We start from the raw sequence: 19,882 nt of genomic DNA on the forward strand, positions 1-19,882 counted from the left end.
AGCAGTCAAACCCCCAACAGATAAAGAGAAGTTGCTGTTTTCCACAAACTATTTTGAGGTTGTTCCTTTTCCCTGGTGGTACGTTCTTTCATTTTCCTAGCTCTAGCAGAATGTTAGTGGTTGAAAGAGGAAGATGAGTCCTTCTGTTAGACCGAAGGAAGCAACATGCTGTGTTAGAAAAGAGCACTTGGCTAGGGAGGTCACATCATCTGGGTATTAGTTCTGCCTCTAACACGGGGTAAGTCTCAGCCTCAGTTTCTTCATTTGCAAATTTAGAGTCTTAGATGCTTTCTAAATTCTCTTTTAGCTCTAACATTCTATGAATATACTTTAAATGTAGAATCAAGTCTTCCAGAGATAATTAGAAATAAAAATTTACATTATTAAGACTTACAGTGTAGCAACAGTACCTTTTCGATGGATCTGTGATCTATCTCATGGATGTGGGCACTCCCTCTAACATTGCTGATCATAACAGATCCATGTGATCTTGGACTACATGAAGGGAGGCATCATCTCCTGGAATAAGAAGGTGATTGTGCCTCTGTACTGTGCCCTGTTTAAACCACACCTGGGACCATGTGTTCAGTTCTAGTTGCCACCATTCCTAAGGGACTTGGATAAACTGGAGATCCTCCAGAAAGAGGACAACCAAGATGATGAAGCCTTGAGTCCTTATCATACGAAGATCAGTTGATGTTTAGTCTGGAGAACAGAAGACTGACTGGGGAGTAAAATGTGTGCGTGTGTGTGTGTGTGTGTGTGTGTGTGTGTAGGGAGGGGTTGTTATTTGTTGTTGTGCTTGTCCTTCATTCTTGAAAAGGACCATGATATCAGAGAAATGATGTCATGACTTGCAGTTGACTTTGATTTAAGTGAGGGAGGGCTGTGCAAGGACACCAACCTCACTTTCTGCTCCAGAGCCATCTGGGTCCAATGGACGACTGGAGAAGGCCTTTTTGGCCTAAAGTCTTTTCAGGTTCTCATTCAGTGAATAGGACTCTTTAAAAAGTGAGTCGAGGGATGGCCCCTTTAACCCAAAAGGAAAAAAAAAATCAAACTGGGAGGGGAAGACCCTCAGGGTTACTGGCTAAAAGAGAAAATTACTATTTACTATTTACATTCACTCTGTGCTAAGAGGGCAGGGACCTATTGTTGTCCCCTCCCAAGATAGTTGCCAGGATAGTATTTAGAAGAGAGATTAGCTCTGTTCTGTTTGGTCCTGATGGGCAGAACCAGTATCAGTGGATGGGAAGAAGTGGTAGAGATTGATTTAAACTAGATTCCTAACAATGAAAACTGTCCCAAAGTGGAGTGAGTAGCCTCAGGAGGTAGTAGGTTCCCCTCTTTAGAAGCCTTCAAGCAGAAGCTGAATGGCAACTTATCAGGTATGTTGGGGTGAGGATTCCTTTCCAGGAAGGTCTAGACAAGATGGTTCCTGAGGTAAGAGAGCCTGTTTTTCATGGGTCCCATCCCGTGTGACTCTCCTTGTCCTCCCAAAAATAAGTGGAAAGAACAACCACAACAAAAACAACCTTAAACTGAATGGTGTATCATTATAATGACTACTGTCCCTGAATGCTGAGGTGGAGGATTGTGGGTGTGGACACTGCACAGCTGATTTGTAGGTTACTTTTGCCCACATGCTCTTTTTTTTCCCCTTTGCTACAAGAGATGGTATATTGGATTAGATAGGGCAGAGGAGTAGATTTGGGAATGAAGGCTATATACATACACATACACATACAAATGACAAAAGATTTCAATAAAATTAAAAATCTTTAAAAATCTGTGGGTACTATTGGTAAAATAAAGGTAAAAAAGGTAAAAAAAAAGGTAAAAAAAAATCACAGCCAAGCGTTCACCCAAATGTTCCAGAGCCTTCTTCTATCTTTTGACTTTCTATAGATACCAGGCAATCTCCTGGTTTTCCTTTCCTCTGGCTATGTGACAAAACCACATTTTTTTCATCATACATTTTTTCTGAGAAAACCTTTATGCTGCTTCTCCCACATAATTCCTTATTTGTAAAGTACTGTAGCCTTTTTAGACTTAACTGTCCCTCTCTATTGTCCTTTCTTTGGGTGATTCTCAAGTCAGTTCTTTGGAGTCTATGATATTCAATGGATCACAGCTATCCATCATTGAAAGAATGTTAGTATTAAAAAGATGGGCCTTTGGTAAGTGCTCTTCCCTCTCTCTGAAATGACTTGGTCTGTATTTTGTATGTATGTATGTATGTATCCCTGGCCCTTTTATTTTTTTGTCCTTATATTTCCAGCATCTAGCAGAGTACTTTGGACTTGTTAGGTGCTTAATGAGTGTTTGTTGGATTGAATTCATTTTCAAGGAGAAGTTTGGTATCAGTAAAAGAACTGTACATTTTCCCCATGGAATTCTATCCAAAGCCTTATTTTATGCCCCAAATTTCCAGTGTCCCATACACACACCCACCCACACCCACACGCCACATATGCATACACACATGTATTTATATGTATACATGTATACATAAATATGTACATGCCTATTTGTGTAAATTAAAATACATAGGATTACAAAGGAAACCAATTATGTTGAAATAGTTGTCTAAAAGTTTTTAAAAATAAAAATCAAGACCTCACATTAAGACCCATTGCTGTAGTCAATAAATACTACATGATATGCACTTTTGTGTGTTTTTCAGGGCAAGAAAAGACAAAGAGAAGGAGATATGAAGATAAAATGTGTAGAGAGCAAGAGAGCTATCAAAGAGAAAAAGATGAAGGCACAGGAAGAGGGAGATGAATGGTCAGCGTAGCTGGCCTTGAGATGCCCATGCAGAGTAATTTTAGGGTGACAGAAGACAAACCCCATTTATATATGGTGCTGTCTGAGATCCCATCATTGGATCACCTTCTCCGACACTCAATCCACTCTCATCTCCTTCCTATTTCCCAATAAACAGAATTCATTTTGATGGCAGGAAGAGCACTTGATTTAGACTGAAAGAGCCTAGGTTTAAATCTCAGCCCTGCTACTCACTGACAGTGTGAACTTAGTCAAAGCATTTCTCTTTTCTGTGCCTTAGTTTCCTCTTCTGTAAAATGACCAGAAAATCTCATCAGGTCCCTTCTGGTTCTAAATCGATGATTCTGTAATGTCTACTCTGCCTTTTCTGAGAATGTTAGTTCAGGCCTAGGAAGAAGGGGATTATACAGTACAGAATATCATAGAATCATGACGAAGGCGTGCAGGTGCAGGTTGGTAGCTCTCGTGCGTTTTTGTTTCTGTTTATATTGTATTATAATCTCACACAACAGGGTTATGGGTTGTTTAAATTGAGAAAACAATTGGGGGGATCTTGTTCTAGTTTATCAAGCATAGCTTTTTTTTTTAATTGTTGCAAATAATTTGTTCCTACATGGAGTGGGCAAAAAAAATAACTTGGCCATAGGGAGTATGCACAATTGACCAGAGCATCTCTATCTATAGACATGGGAAGGGCATAACAATTAGTATTGGACAGGGTGAGCCCTAGGTCCATAGTTTTTATATTTTAATTAATGATCCGTGGAATAGCAGGTATTTTCAGTGAATCAGCACATGATGACATAGGGATAACAGGCATCTTAGAAACTTGATGCTAGCATTAAAAGTTAACCCCAGGTATTTAAAGGAGTTGTCAAAAAGAAACAGCATGGAATTTGGTTATTAAAAAAAAAACTGTAGGAGGGTCTAACTCTCAAGGAGGACAAGCAAACCGAACAAATGTAAGAAGGGGTAGGACTGACTTTGTGCCATTTAAACAGAAGACTATCTAGGAGTCTTGGAGGATAGCAATCTGTACCATTGCCACCAAAAGCACTCTTCTCTCTTTCCCTTTCCCTGCCTTCTCCTCCCCTCCTCCCCCCCCACTTCTAGAAGCCATCTGGGATGATTGGACTGTGGGAAGACTCATCACCACCACCAGGGGACATCCTCCCCACCTCCTTGTTTTTCCTGTTTGCCCCCTCCACCATTTGGACTACCTGACTGGCCCGACTGTTTGAATGGGAAGGGAGGCATGAACCCAACTCCTTCTAGTAAGTTGGAGGACCTTCTGATCTAAACATCTGCCCTGCACCTTAAGGCCCTCAACTGCTTACCATCTGTATTGCCTCTACACCTTTCAGACTAACTTAGTGATGAACTTTCTTCTATGTGTCATCTCCAAATATAGTGTGAGCTCCTTGAGAACAAGGAAGAGCTGTCTTGCTTTTTCTACTTGTATCATAAATGCTCATTCTTTCATTCATTGTAGCAGTAATTAAAAAACCAGCAGCATGGTACTAGATATATAAAAGTCCCCAAAGTAGGAAATATTACTTTTCTCATATTACTAAGACTATTATCACATTATTACATTAATTTCTGGACCTTCCAATTAGAGATATACATGGGAGAAATTATTGAGGATTCAAGGATTGCAGAATAAGATGTATACCAAAGAGTTTACACTGGAGAGAAACTTCATAAATGGAGTTTTTAAAATAATTATGGAAAACAATTTACTTTTAGGCGGAAAAACCTGAAACTTCAGTTGTTGAGTAGAAATGATTGCCGGTTGAGCATACGGACTATCTCACTTTTCTATTTGTATCGCCAGAAACTAACAGTACCTGGCACATAGTAGGTATTTGATTAATGCTTGTTGATAGCTTATTGTAGCATAGGGAATTTATAGGATTTCACACCTAGATGTAGTAGTTGTGGGCTCTAGGTAAAGATTTTCTTACAGATTTTATACTTAAAAGAGTTTCTCCCTTAATGCTGATTCACTGCAGGATATAAATGACTCAAGCTCTGAGAAGAGAATTTCATGAATTTTTCTTATTTATGTGGTTTCTCTTTTATGTTGTCTTTCTGATAAGGAATGGGGTGTATGCTGTGAATAAATCCTTGGCAACACAGGACACTTTTGTAGGCTTTCTCTCCTATGTGGCCCCTGAAGAACATTGACATTGTAAGACCAGAGGTATCAATAGGCACGTATCCCGTGGGCTGCAACACTGTGGCAGAACCACAGTAAAATGTAATTGGGAAATACTTAAGAAAATAAATTAAAATTCAACAAAACAAGAGATGATAATCCATTTTAAAGATAAATCGGTATATGGCCAGCAAGGATTCTTATGTATAGATTAGCGGCCCTAGTTTCTATTTGAGTTTGTTACCACTGGTGCAGATCCGAAGGAAAATGGCATTATTTGTTGGAGATTGCAAAGTATGGTTGAGGTAATAATGGCCCATAAGGACTTTTGCACACACTCAATTCAACAACTCAGCAAACACTTAGGAGAGACATAATTGCAGTCCTGAAATATTTGAAGGGTTGTCATGTGAAGGAGTCACTAGATTTGATATGCTCGGCCACAGAGGTAGAATGAGGACCAGTGGGTAAAAATTAGAGGCAGATTTCAGATCAATATAAAAAAACTTAGTAACAATCTGAGCTATCTAGAAATGCAATCTGATGCCTTGCAAGGCTACAAGTACAACATAGGTCTTCACCTAAAAGTTGGCTGACTACTTGCTAGGGATGTTGTAGCAGAGGTTCATTCTTTAAGTAGGGGTTGGAATAGATGATCTTTGAGATTCCTTTCAATTAGGGGATTGTATGCTTCTGTGAAGGGCAGCTTGGTGGAGCAACAGATAGAGTGGCAGGCCTGGAATCAGGAAAACCTGAGTTCAAATGTGACTTCAGACACTTACTAGCTGTGTGACTCTGGACAAATCACTTAACCCTGTTTACCTCAGTTTCCTCATCTGTAAAATGAGCTGGAGAAGGAAATGACAAACCACTCCAGCCTCTCTGCCAAGAAAACCCCAAATGGGGTCATGAAGAGTTGGACAGGACTGAAAATGATTGAACAAAAACATGCCTCTGTGAATTTTTTTTTCATGTATTTCTAAGGTTTAATTTGTTGATTTTAGTATCAGGATACCAGACAAGCATTTGATTTTAGAAAACTTGCTAAGGGACAGATGAAAAAAGGTGTGGCATGGGTTGGAGTTCCCTTCTGAGTTAGATCTTTGGTGACACTGATTTTGCAATAAATCACCATTAAAAAACTATTTTTTGTTTATATATAGTATTTCTCCAAGGATATGATAAACTATTCATAATTGAAAAGCTTACATATAATTAGGTATATTTAAGTTTATTATAAATAGATTCAAGTATTTCTCCAGAGCCGTTAGTGTCTGTCAATTGTTTTAGGAATTAATATGTACTTGTCTATATTAGATCTAAATATACACAAGAACATTTGCCAAGTTCAGTAACATCACATTCAATGATGATTTCTCAAAATCTGTTGGCTAATACACAAGCTAAAATTAATTAAGGACGACATGACCAAGACATTTGAGCCATTTTTAAAAATAGCTAAACAAAGTACGAATTTAAAAAAAAAATTCTAAGCAACTTAGTCATATTCTGTTTACTAAAAAAATCTCAAAGTATTTGTAGAATTGAAGGATTTGAGAGGTGGAAGGATCTCAGCAGCCATCTAATCCAAGCTGTGTCCAAAAGGAATTCAGGCTGTAACATGCCAAACAGCTCTTCACCTTTTCAGATCTTTTCTTCACATAGATGCCAGACTCCTCTTCCCTGTGCTTCATTCCTCCACTCAAAAGCATTCAATGACTCTACTGCCTACTGAGTTTAGACTGCTTAGCCTGGCAGTTAAGAGTCTACTATCTGGTATTACCCTATCTTTTCAGTTTGCTCATGCTACTCCCATGCTCATGGGAGTGACATCCTAAAGCCTCACTCCATTCAGATTAGGCTAGCTCTTCCTTAAAAAGTATTGATACTGTCCTTTAGATTTAATTGGCTTACTAGAAGAAAGTTCTAGCCTTTGAGCTAGCTTGCTGATTACATGACCATAAAAATGGCCTGGACACAAGGAGCTATACTCTGGCTTCTAACCACAGATCAGTCGCATGACCAATTCTGGCCAAGGAAAGTTTTGTTCCGATCAATTGAACTATATCCTGGATAAATATCCCATACCTGCTCTAAATGTCCTTTCCCTGCTACACTTAGTAAACCTCTTTTTGTTAACTATTAGATGTACTACGAGTGTCTCATTTTGTTCCAATTTCAAATTTTCTGGGGGTTCCCGACTAGCTTGGTCAGATTTGATTGGACTTGCACTGACCTGAGCTGTAACAGTTTCTCTCCATGTACTGTGTGGTCCAGTGAATCTGGACTAACTGCCTTTCTCTGTGCCCAAGTTCTACATGGAGAAAGGATAATAAACTATAACCTGCTGGTCTGCAAGTAAAACATTAATTATAACATCTTGTATTTATATAATTCCTTTGATCCAAGGGCCTCAGAGTCCAATACAAATTAATAAATATTTTTATTCCCAATCTCTAGACTGTAAAACCTAATCACAAACACCCCAAAATTAGGGATTGCATGTACAGATTCACACATAGTAATTAAATATGGACACAGATTTCCATTTTGATTTCAACTGAAATGGATATGTACAGCTCTCCTCCAAATCATTGTTCTTGTCAAGATATTAGGAGATGCTCTGTTTTCCAGAGCTAAGGCCCAGCAACCAAGCTGTGCCTTGAGCTTGGCATAACAATGATCCTTTGTGCTCATCCTGTGGAGGATCTCAGTCTCTGGCAAAATCACATAATTATTGTATTGCTTTGACCAGCACCAGGTGTTTTCTGAGCTCAGACAAGCACCAGATAAGTACTCATGTTCTGGTCATGAAGTCCTGCTATCAATCAAACTTGTCCCATCATTGCCTCATTATCAGAGCTACAGCTTACTGGGTAGCCATGAGTATATAAGTACTAAGATTTAGCCACACTACAGTGGGTCCCCCCACTAAGGGCAGGGCCTTGGCACATGTGTCTAATCTTCCTCCTTGCTTGCAAGCTGTTTCCCTCCCTTTGAAATTAAACTTCTGTTTGATTCCTGACTCTCCTTGTCTCTAGCCTGCTCTTTTTGGCTCTGACCAGCCACAGGTTAGAGGCTGATTCAGTGAAGCTGACATTCTTGTTGGGAAAACATATTATCTATCTGTTTGTAGTTTCCTTATTGTCTTTTTCCTTTTTTTTTCTTTATTTTTTTAAATTAAGATTTTTTATTTTTAGTTTACAACACTCAGTTCCACATGATTTTGAGTTCCTTATTGTCTTTTTTCATAAAATCTTAGATTTAAAGATGGAAGTCAATTTGAGAGTCATTGATTCCAACCTTTTCACCTTACAGATGAGAAAAATGAAACCCAAGTGGTTAATTGACTTGCCTAGGGTCACACAGGAAGTAAATGACAAATTTGGAATTTGAACCAAGGTCCCATGATTTCAGATATAGTGATTTTTTTCACTTCAGGGAAAAATCACTAATTTAAAACTCTCATTGTAACATGTAGTAAATGAAAAATGAAAAGATGTCTAGGTTTGCTTAACTAAGCTTCCATTTTCAAGCTGCTTTTAATCAGCTCTGAATGTTGCACTGGAAGAAGTAAAGTCTTGAGTTCTTGAGTCATAATCCCATGGCACAACTGAGTTGGAATCTACCCCCAACCCTAGGAGCCTTAAGTATTTGACTAGCTTGTTAGCAAAAAATTAGACAGCAAATTACAGCTTCTATATAGTTAACTTTCCTTTCTTTTCTCATGTTTCTCTGAGCATTCGAGTTAGTGCAGTCATATTAATTTGCTAAAATGTATAGAAACAGAAGCAGTTCAGTTAATGCATGCCTTGATGGAGAAATAGTTCTGGAGCAATCAGTGGTGAAAACGTGGGCATTGTCATAGAAACTTGGAGAAAATGTATGAGGTTGATGTCCAAAGTAGGGCAAAAATATTATCTGACAGTTTCTAAGAAAGATACAGTAGAAAATGGTTTGCTGTGGAAATAGTCATAAAAGTCACTTTTGCAAACCACACGCTATGATTTGATGCCTTTAAATTTCTCTAGGCTTCCACTTTTAATGCCAGAAGGAAAGGGATGGTTAAAAATGGCAAGGTGGTGGGCATATGTATAAAGCTACAGGAAAAAATACCATTAGAGAGTGCTCCGCTTGAAAGCTCTTTAATTAATTCAGCAATTTCATCTTCCTCAAAATAGATTCATGAGCTGAAGAAAATGAGTCAGCACCCAAGAATGGTGCCAGAATACAGACCAACTTTCAAAGTTTTCCATTTACCTCAAAGTGGATACAACTTGGCTTCAATGTCAAGATTTTGGCTACTAATATAATCAAAGCACAAAACTGATAGAATGAACTCAATATATAAAAGAATGTAAAGGAAGGGATGCAATGAGTTTTTTTTTTCATTAAAGAAAAGTAGGTATAATTAATCTATATTCTAGATCACAGAATATTAGAGCAGGAAAGTTTCTTTCCTTGGACTCTTTCTTAGCCTCAGCTCTAAAGTTGTTTGTTGCCTCCAGTCAGATGTTGGAAAAAGGCTTGCCTCTCCCATTAAACTAATTCTTCTGGACTCAAAAGCCCCTTCCCTCAGTAAACCATTCCAGGTTGCCTTTGGGTGGTTAGTAAAAATTCAATCACTATCACCTCCCATACTTCTTTGGGAATCTAACAACTGGAGACCCATAGGAGGAAATTTAGACAGTGATTCTAATGACCATAGTCTTCCCTCAGAGTGGGTGGAAATTTAAGATTGGGTCCAGTCTTAAAATAGGAAATTCAAAGCAACAGGGTTCAGGAAAATTGATATCTAAGATGGGAATAGCTCTAGCATTTGATAAGAATAGCCTTTGGAAATGAGATTTGGGGGTACCCTTCCTTTTGAGCCAAATAAACAATAAGAGACAAGCGAAATATCTTCAACAGCTAGAGAGTGTGATTAAGCTCTGAGAAAACAAGAGGACAACACTGGCAGTCCTCAAGCTCCTTCCTTTCCCTCTCTGTACTTTAAATATGGATCCACTGGGAACCCAGAAAAGCAAAACCTCTACCCCTCAAATACCCTATGTGAATAAGGCTCATAGACAGCTCTGGGAGATCCATTCAGATGAAGAGACACTTCATCCACTGGGAAGTATGGATTTTTAGATCCATAACCAGGTAGATAGTTGAATTCTCCTCTGGGAAGGGCAGGAAATCCTTATATGCACCATGAGTAACAAAGCTGTTATTTTGGTTCCAGACTTATTAGACTATGCCTACTCAGAACAATACAGTAGTATGAGCTAGCATTGCCTGGTCTCTGCTTCATTCATTCTTCTGTTCTGTCTCCAAGGCCTACATACCTGTATATGTATCCTTTGGGTTCAATGGATAACCCTGAGGCCCAACCTGGGACAGATTCTTTTGTCCTGCTAAACTAGAGGGGCCCTATGTAGAATAACTCATTTAAACAAAGACAAAGCAAAAACTTTCCCTCTCTTAATTATGTAGCATTTTAAGGTTTGCAAAAGCCTTCCCCCACCCCCGACACACACACACACACACACACACACACACACACACACACACACACACAATTAGGAGGTAAAGCTTCTTAATCCCATTTTAGAGATGAGGAAAAAAGCCTTGGTCACACAACTAGGACCGTAGGTTTTCACCTGGAAAGAACTCTAGAGGCCATATAATCCAACCCCCTCACCTTACTAGTGAGGAAACTGAGGTCCACAGACATTAAGTGACTTGTCCATGGTCACACAGGTAGTAAGTGACAGTCAGAATTTGAACCCAGATCCTCAGACTCCAAAGTCAGTGCTGTTTCCTCTGTGGCACACTGTCTCTGCTAAGTGTTCATTTGTTTTTCAACAATCTTTTCAAGGAGAGATTCAAATCCAGATCTCTTCCTTGGTCCCATAGTCATTGCTCTAATGTAGACCCTCAGCACTCTCAGCAGTCCTTAATTGGCTGCCCTGCTTCCAGGCTTTCCCATCCTGAACTGTATTCCATATAGCTGTTAGAATGATATTTTTAAACACAGGCCTGTCCACGTCATTCTGCTGATCACAAAGTTCTCATGGCTCCCTATGTGCACTGTAGGATCAGATGTGAACTTTGACACCATGCCTGGCTCATTCTTGACCTTTTTTGTACTTTCCTAAAAGAAAAGAGTTAGTTCTAAGAGAAGGGAAAAAGGTCTGGAAAGGGCTTCAGATGTGAGAAACATTTATTTCTTAATATTTTTAGTTGAACTAAAAAGTCTCCCTAAAATTAAGCAGGCTTATCCTCAAATGACAGAAACAAAGCATGTTTCTAGACTCGTATTCAAAGTCTTCCCATCTTGTTAGAACCTGTCAGAGTTAGAATTCTACTGTCATTGTCTTTGAGAACAAAGGGCCACCTGGGATTAGGGTAAGACTTTAGTGGAAGGTTACTATGACAGGAAGCTTCAGTCAACATATGTGCTAACTGAATATTTGGCAGATATCTTGCTTGTGCAAAATGTTATAATAGTTACTGCTCTCTTTTGGAAGATGGAACCCAAGCCTCAAGCCTGGATCATTTGTATAAGACTCTTCATTGGCAGAGAGAAGGATGACTTGGAAAAGAATGGCTATGGTAGGCACAGAGGTGCCTTGAGAGCTTTGGAGAGGAGATCTCTTGCTTCAAGGGCGGTCACAAGTGGTTCCGGACTCTCTTTAGGGAGAGACTTATAGCGAGAGCGAAGGCAGACATCTGGGGAAAGCTGCATCCTAACATGTCTCTGATCTCCAGCTTGTCTCTCCAGAGCTTTCAGAGAATTTCCCCTCGGGTGAGATGGGGGCTTTTCTTTTGGTTGAACTGAAACATCTTGCTCACAATGGGAGACCTAATTCAATCTATTTATTGTCCAGTTTGTTCTATCTGTATAACTTCCTGGATTTCTATTTGCTAACTGCTTGAATAAATGATTTTATTTGCTACTCTGATTTGGGATGATCTTTCATGAAAGAAAGCATTTGGCAGGATATAAGCATGCCTTACTCTTTAAGGCTCAGAGACCAAGAAAATGACTTTGAACATAAGAAAAAATCATTCCCCTAGGGGAGCAATGTTTGTGTGTGTGTGTGTGTGTGTGTGTGTGTACACACACATGTATATACATAAAATCAATTATTATATATGTATATATGTGTGTGTGTATGTATATATATATACATATATATACATACATATACATATACATATATATATATATATGGTATCCATAAAGTCTGTGTGCAATTTAAAATAGTTGTAACTTTGTAACTATATATATACTGATATATATATATACACATATATGTACATATATATGTGTATATATATATATCAGTCTCTGAGAAGAACAAAGTGGCTAGTCAAGTGGCCCCTTCTTGTGCTTCCCATTGGGCAAGAATCAGTCTACGCCTATTAAAGCTTCCCTGGGAGCTGCATTTAGATAAACTTTTGTGGACATATACATAACCTATCTGGACAACACACACACACACACGCACGCACATACACACACACACGCACGTATACACCTTATACACAAACCCCCTACAAAAGAAAAAAAAATATTGTAAGGAAAGAGAAAGGACTGGAAAGTGTGGAACCTTGAGTCTAGACATAGAAAGATTCTTCAAAACTCTTTTTGTAAATAATGAATGGAAATGATGCGGTTATTAATGTCTTGTGAGACAGGTCGGCCTTTCAAATTCTATTTTACAGATGAGAAAATAAGGCATATCTCTCACGGGGACATAATGACTTATTCATGTACTTTAATTCTACATAAAGTTAATAGAGCAGCCTGATCGCGTGGAAACAAAGGTGGAATTGGCATCAGAGGATTGGGTTTTGAATGTCAGTTCTGCTGTTAAAATCTCGGTGAACGGGGTCAAATCACTTGGCTTCCCTGAGATTTCTCATCTCAAAGTCAAATACTGTCAAGACAGTAATACTTCCATTTGGGCAATGTTACCAAATATACAAGAGATCAGAGGATGAAGGTGAATAGTGCAGATTGATTTTTAAAAAATTAGCTAAGCAATAATCTTAGATAATTCATTAATTCTAACATAAACACACGTATGCTTTTGGATATATATATATGATATACATCTATATAGGATATACATCTATATACACACACTATATATACATATATACATGGAGGATATGTACTTTCTACAAGAATCCTTTCCCAGTCTTTTTTAATCATATTGCCTTCCCCTTGAGACTACTCTCAATTTGTACCGTATATATCTATTTGTACAGTTGTTTGCATGTCGTCTCCCCTATTAGACTCGAGAGCAGACCTCCTTGAGAGCAGACTTTTTTTTTTTTTGGCTTTTCCTTGAATCCTCATGCACTTAGCAGAGTGCCTGGTTGCTAGATTGGATAGAGTGGACAGAGGTGGGCCTGGAGCTTGAGTTCAAAGGCTCTTGTTAGCTTTGTGACACTAGAGTATGAGCCTAGGTAAGTCATTTAGCCTCTGTCTCATCTGTAAAAAGGGGATGATAATAGCACCTACTTCCCTGATTATAAAGCACTTAACACAGTGCTTGGCACAAAGTAGTTGCTATTAATAAATACTAGTTGACTGACTGGTCATATACTTACACACACCTCAATCCTTGTGTATTATGTGTTCCAGTGTATCCCAGGAAGGGCACAACAAGCTTCTGTAATAGAGAGCCATAAAACAATGGAAAGAGAGGAGCACAGAGAAGTTCTAAAAGAAGGGACCCCGGAATCGCTAAGGGAGTCTCTTAAGAGAAGGAATGTCAGACACCGTGGAATGTTCACAGGATTTGAAGTCAAAGGACCTGGGTAAAAATTTTGGCCATTTCACTTGCTGATCATATGACCTTAGGCAAGTCACTTAATTTTTCTGGGCCTCAGTTTCTACATCTGTTTGAGGGGGTTAGACTACATGACTTTTAAGATCTTCTATAGCACTAAATCTATGATTCTCAGCCCCTACTCTGACCCTCCGGTTCCCAAGACTCAGCTATGGGTCTCAGCCGCCATGGGTTAATATTTTCATACATCTGTAAGGGTGAAGCGCCATTGATTATCTCATTCAACTTAAGAGTAATTATCTTTGTTAGGTAAGAACATTTTTCAATTGACTCAAACAATCGGAAGCAGAGCCTCCTTGAATCATTTCTCTAAATGCCTTAAAGCCTTTCGAAATAATTTCTATTACACATCCTCATGTATGTGCATGCTTATAAGGGCCAGGTCCCTTGTAGTAGACTGTGAGTCCCTTGAGAGCAGTGATAGATTTTTGCTATTCTTTGTATCCTCAGCACTTAGTTCAGTGCCTGGCACATAGTGGGTGCTTAATAAATGCTTGTTGACTTGACCTGACATAGTTATCAGTTTACCATCAATGCTCTAGGGGAGTGAAAAGGAGAGAATGGGGTATATAACCTTAACATGTATCCTGTGCTTCTGTCCTAACTTGAGATTTTATCTATTTCTTGGCAACCTAGCAATCTAGTAATTTTTCACAGATAATGTTGATATATATTACTAAATGGTTAATAACACTATAACACAAATTTTACTTCAGTAGGATTAAGTCAGATCTAATAATCCCTCCAAATTCCAAAATATAAACTCATTGAGGGTGAGGACTGTTTCATTTTTGTCTTCATAACTCCAAATTAGTCTTGCACATAGGTGCTTAATAAATGTTGAGTGGATTTTTCTCTTTTCTTTTTTTTGCAGATTATTTATTTTTAATATCCATTCTCCTACCCATTGAGCAGGTAAGCAATATAAGTGATGTAGTGTTAACCATTATACGTATGAAGTCATGTAGAACATTTCTGAAGTAGCTATATTGTTTAAAAACAAATGAAAAACGTATGCATCAATCTGCACTTGGAGATCATCAGTTCTTTCTCTGGAGGTGGCTAGCATTTTTCATCAGAGGTTCTTTGGAATTATCTTGGATCATTTTTTTTTTTTTTTTGGAGCGAGGAAGGCAGGGCAATTGGTGTTAAGTGACTTGCCCAAGGTCACACAGCTAAAACGTATGCATCAATCTGCACTTGGAGATCATCAGTTCTTTCTCTGGAGGTGGCTAGCATTTTTCATCAGAGGTTCTTTGGAATTATCTTGGATCATTTTTTTTTTTTTTGGAGCGAGGAAGGCAGGGCAATTGGTGTTAAGTGACTTGCCCAAGGTCACACAGCTAGTACACATCAAGTGTCTGAGGCTGGATTTGAACTTAGGTCCTCCTGACTCCAGGGCCAGTGTTCTACTCATTGTACCACCTAGCTTCTCCTTGGATCATTGTTTTGATCAGAGTAGCTAAGTCTTCCACAGTTGATCATAGTCAACTGTGTACAGTGTTCTCCTGGTTCTGTTCACCTTATTCTGCATCAATTCATATATGTCTTCTGAGGTTTTTCTAAAAACATCCCGCTAATCATTTCTTATAACATAATAGCTGAACAGATTTTTCCAAAGCAGAAGTTTGACCAAATCACCCCCAACCTTCCAAAATGAGTTTCTGTGGCTCCCTTTTAACTACAGGACCAAATAAGTCTGGCATTTAAAGTTTTTTATAACTAGACCTTTTCTTATGTTTCCATCCTTCTTATACTTTATACCCTTGTAACCGGAATGGCCTTTGTTTTCTTTGAGTGACTCAGCTTACCTCATTGAGCCTCTGGATGCTGTGGCTTGCTCTTCTGGGGCAGGAAGCCCAGAGAGCATGTCAGGAAGCAGAAAACTTCCTGTGTGATGAGTCACGGGGCTGGCTGAGGGGAGGTGTTAACGTCTACGCTAGGGGGAGGGGCCAAGTCAAGAACCAATCGGCCCTGGTCATTCAGGCGGTGCTTGATGATGTCAAAAACTCTATAAGAGGGGAGAGGACAGCTTGAAACTCTCTCTTTCCTTTTCCGATTGGTGTAGGAAGCAGCGGCAAGCAAGCATGACTCTGGGCCAGCCCTTGCTCTCGAGCCGAGCCCAGATGTTGGTAACTATGAATTGTATTGGGTCTGTCTGTTGATATTTGTAATTTGTTTGTATTTTGGTTTTGAGGTTCGGGGTGCTGGTTTGTTTTTCCCCCAAACTAAATGAATGTTTTGAACCTCAGGGTGCTGGTTTTTTCCCCTGAAGTAAGTCAATGAATCTGTATTTGGTCTGTCTCTTGATGCTTGTCTGTATGCTCCCCTGAACTAACTGAATGCTAACTGAATGCTGGCATTTTCCCCTGAACTAAATGAATGTTGTCTGTATGCTAAGTGAATGCTGGATTAAAGTAAGCTGGTCAACCCCTTCACCGTGCTTTCCTTGTTTAAGCAGATAAAAAGAACCTGTGCTTTCCTGGCATCCTCCTAGGTGCCGGCTGTGGGGGAAGGATCCTATGCCCCCACCGAAGCTGCTAGCTGGGTTGTTAAAACAACCCTACACCTTACACAGGCAGCCGGTGGCACAGTTCAAATCTGGCCTCAGATACTTACCAGCTGTATGACCTTGGGTAAGTCACTTAACCTTTGCTTGCCTCAGGTTCTCCCACTGTAAAGTGGGGATGATACCACCTGCCTCAAAGGACTCTTGTGAGATCAAACGAGATGATTTCTGTAAAGTGTCTTGCATAGGGCCTGCACATAGCAGGTACCATAGAAAGGCTTCTTCTCTTCTCACACCCCTGCACAGTCCAGCCAAGCTGCTGTTCTTTTTCTGTGACTTGACATCCACAGTCATTGTGCCTTCGTACTGACTGTTCCCTATGGCTGGAATGCAGTGTCCCCTCCTGTCCACCACTTTAGTCCTCTGCCTTCTGTCAAGGCTTGGCTTAAGTCCCACCTTCTGCAGGCCTGTCTCAGTTCCTTCAGCTGCTAATGTCTTCTCCTATCAGATTACCTTCAGTATGCTCAGTATATTTTTGGTATGTATTTAGTTATTTTCATTTTGTCTTTGCCATTAGAATGTGCCCTCCCTGAGGGCAAGGGATTGCTTTTGTCCCTTCCTATCTCTAGCCAGACTTCCTATATGTTATCTGCTTTGGAACGCTGCTGCTGAAAGGCTGGAATAGAATTTAGTGTAAGCCTTTCTAGGCCATTGACACCACCACACAATGAAGGGTATTTAATAAAGCTGTTTTCACTGTTGATGTGGAAGGAATCTTAAGTAGATTCTCCATATTTTTTTAAAGACTGACGATACTGCTACTTAGATATCTTGAGAAAATTTTGCAGATTTATGGATTATTAAAACGGTTGGTCTCAATCCTCCTAAAACAATCTGACTGCTACAGTTGGGACCCAATCTATTTGTTTTCAGCTTAAAACCCATAATTTACACGTGAAGACCTTTTAACTTGGTGGCTTCTCTGCAGTGTGTGGCCAAGTTAAGTTTTCCTATCCTATTCAGTCTATTCAAGGAATATATATTGAGCACCTACTATAATATATAGTTACTACTATATCTAATATTTATATGAATTTGGAGTCAGAGGACTTGGGTGAGACTGAGCAAAAAGACAGAGACAGGAAACAAAGTATCGGGTTGGAAAACAGCCAAGTGGGCCAGCTTGGCTGAAATGCGAATGAATGAATAAGGAGCAGTAAGGCTGGAACCAAACTGGGAAGGACTTTAAATCCATTACGGGGGCATAAAAACAATGCATAAATTAGGATGTGGGACCTAAACAGCAGGTACTTTATAAGTACGGAATGGACAGATTTTGCTCAGTGTCTAGCTGTATGCTACAGGAAGCTTAATGTTTTTGAGCTGAATTGAAGAGAGGTATAAGCTGCTTGGAATTTTAACAGAGCAATTTATCTTCCTTTATCAAAAGAGATAGTGAGGGCAGCTAGGTGACACAGTGAGTAGATCACCGGCCCTGGAGTCAGGAGGACCTGAGTTCAAATCCAGCCTCAGACACTTGACATGCTTACTAGTTGTGTGACCTTGGGCAAGTCACTTAACCCCAATTGCCCTGCCTTCCCCCTGCAAAAAAAAAGATAGTGAAAGGGGATCATTCTGTTGGCTGAGGTTTATGGGTCACAGATTTGGGAGTGGATAAGGAAGCTTAGAGGATGTCTAGTCTAACTTCAACCACAAAATCAGTAAGCTGTGTAACTTTTCCTGACCCTGTGGATCCTACTGTCCACCATTTGGGGATTTGTGTTTTTGGACAAAGATTATTACAGTGGTTTGACATTTCTTTTTCCAGTGGACTAAGGTAAACAGGGTAAAGTGACTTGCCCAGGGTCACACAGCTAGCTAGTTTCTGAGGCCGCATTTGAACCTGTTGAGGTTAGGGAATCATATGTTGAGGTTTGGGGGTTTAGGGGTGCTTGGGACCCCAAAACACCAACACACCAGGCCCTGCTTTATTATAGCCAAAAAACCCCGAAGTTTATTAAAGATTTGCCATATTGGGTAGATTTTAAAGCGTCTGAGCAGTTGTGATGCAAGTCGGCAGGATTAAATCTGAAGTAGATTGAACCTGAATGCCTACATAGAGGCAAGATGAGATTTATATACAGAAAGACTGTGTGGGGGAACGGCCGGATCTAGGGGTGGTTCTGGGGGTGATGGGAAGAGGGGTTTAGGGAGGGTCTTGATGGGGCTGGGGTGACTAGAGGTCAGACTTCAGGAATGGGATTAGTGGTGGGAAGTTGTCGGAGGCAATCTGGAGGTAATACTATGGAGGGCTAGGCTAGGTTAAGAGTAACAATTTTGGGCTATACTGAAAGGTTTATGGCCTCAGGCAAATGTCTCAACAAGTGGGAAGATTCAAGGAGAGTTCAAGGGGGCTCCCACAGCCTACACCGCTTTAAACTCGAGTGTTCTGACTTCGGACCCAGCACTCTATCCATTGAGCCATCTAGCTGTCCCATTTTACAGATGAGAAAATTGAGCCTAGAGAGTTGAAGTGACTTAGGGTAGAGTGCCAGTTTTACACCCAACCCACCCCATGATTCCATAACCATTTGCTCGTTCCCAGACAAGAGCTGCAATCATTACCAGCTGTGAGAACCCTGGGAGGAAAGGGGAAGCTATCCTCTGCTCACTAAGGAATTAGAGTTAGGGTGCATCTTTGTTAAATCAGTCAACAAACATTAAGTGTCTTTTAAGTGTCTATCGGGTGCCCAGGGCTAAGTGCCAAGGATTGTAGGTGTACGGTTTGTCCTTCATCCTCCTAGGGAGATATTGATGTGACTTGCAATTAGCTTTGATTTGAGGGGAGGGAGGGCTGTGAGAGGTCACTAGCCTCACTTTCTCCTCCAGAGCCATTTGGGTGCAGTGGGCAGATATAGATCAGGACTAGAGATGGTCCTGAAGAGCATATCAGAAGCCGCAAAAGACAGTTTCTGCTCTTAGGGAGTTTAGCAGATCTTTGCACACAACTTTTGAGGCCTTCTACTGAGTAGCAGGAACAATCAAGGGAAGTTGGCTTTTTAAGGTACATGACTCTGACCCTGAAATAAAAATACTGCGCAGAGGACGTGGAGCAAAGTAAGTCCCCAGTGTAATCCACCGGTGCTCTTCTAGATTCATAGAACGTCAGAGCTGGACCCCTTCCCAGGTGAGGAAAGCAGACCTGGGCAGCCCGAGTGGACCACGGATTTCCCCAAGGACAAGCAAGAGACTCGTTGGACTGGAACAGGACTAGAACCCTGCAATTTCCCAAAGCTCATTGCTATTCTTGATTTCGCTCCATCAGGGCAGCAAGATCCCTGGCCGAGGAGTGAAAACTGGGTAACCAAAATTCATCAAAAATAGGGTAAACGGAGAATGCAGAAGAAATTAGTGCAGGGGTACAAATTATAAGTAGTCCCGAAGGCCACTGAAAGAATGGAAGAAGCTTTCAATAATACCATAAATTTGAAAACAACAGTTCTTTAATAATTTAAATAACAAAGGAAGCCTTTAATAAAAATTTAATATGAAATAATTTTAACTTAATGA

Source organism: Trichosurus vulpecula, chromosome 5 (genome assembly GCF_011100635.1).
Source record: "Trichosurus vulpecula isolate mTriVul1 chromosome 5, mTriVul1.pri, whole genome shotgun sequence".
Taxonomy (NCBI): Eukaryota; Metazoa; Chordata; class Mammalia; order Diprotodontia; family Phalangeridae; genus Trichosurus; species Trichosurus vulpecula.